General features: G+C 40.4%; 1 pseudogene; it reads right to left on the reverse strand.

The window, feature by feature from the left end:
* Positions 1-471: 471 nt before the first annotated feature.
* Positions 472-591, reverse strand: LOC129877893 (5S ribosomal RNA; annotated as a pseudogene).
* Positions 592-1,041: the final 450 nt, after the last annotated feature.

The raw sequence follows: 1,041 nt of genomic DNA on the forward strand, positions 1-1,041 counted from the left end.
CAAAAGCCAAAATGTTCGCTATAGAGTTGGTCGCAAATAATGTTGTGATAGATATATAACAAAGGACAGAGGCATAGAGAGCCTCCAATGGTAGAAAATGAGAAGAACGCAAGGTGAATAGAAGGTAGGCAAGTTTATATGTCAAATTCCTTTAAAGCTATGCCTGCTAATGATAAAAAAAACTTAAAGCGGCTCTAAGGTTCACTATATGAACGAACTTTAGCACTACTCAGTAGCCCACCCTAATAAATGGGTGCGTGCAGAAAGGGGGGGGGAATATAATAGGAAAAGTTAAATCAAAATGGGAAAAAAAAGGGGGGATATGGTCATAGCGGAACTAAAGGTTTACGCCGATACTAGTTGCAAGATAACAAAGGAAAGGACAAGGTGAAACATAAAGACTCGCGAGACAATGCTGAGGTAAACCTTGGGCTAAAATTAGTACCCGCACATCATGGAAAGGACTACGATGAAACGTGACACAGAGACTTCCCAGAGAGGTCACCCATCCCAATATTACTCTTACCCCAGCACGCTTAACTTCGAAATTCTGATGGAACTTAATGCGTTAGTGCTGGTATGATCACGTGAGATAGAAGAATCCGAACTAGCAACGGAGAAACGAGATGAGATTATGTACCCGGAGTATTATAAGATACGTTAAGGAAAATTGTAACAAGGTCTTAAGAAAAACAAGAAGGATTAGCTAATTGCTAATGGACGACACACTTGAATGCCACAATTCTTCAACATAGAACCAGTTAACGAGTGGAAAACAACAGAATAACTACATAGGCCAGTGGGCGAAGGAATTTCGACACCACTTGGCAGCCAACTCTGAGGGCGAAAAAGCAAAACCCAAAAGGGTAAGGATACCTGCTGATGTAATTTACGAATAACAGGAAGCAATACCCAAGGTCGAAATTCCACAATATGACCTAGGCTACAAGACTCAATTCATACTCCGTCTACAAATGGCTCTAAAAGGAATGTTAGCTGTGAATTAATGGTATTAATCCCTACTTCTTCGATCACAAGTTA

This window comes from Solanum dulcamara, chromosome 12 (genome assembly GCF_947179165.1).
Source record: "Solanum dulcamara chromosome 12, daSolDulc1.2, whole genome shotgun sequence".
Classification (NCBI taxonomy): domain Eukaryota; kingdom Viridiplantae; phylum Streptophyta; class Magnoliopsida; order Solanales; family Solanaceae; genus Solanum; species Solanum dulcamara.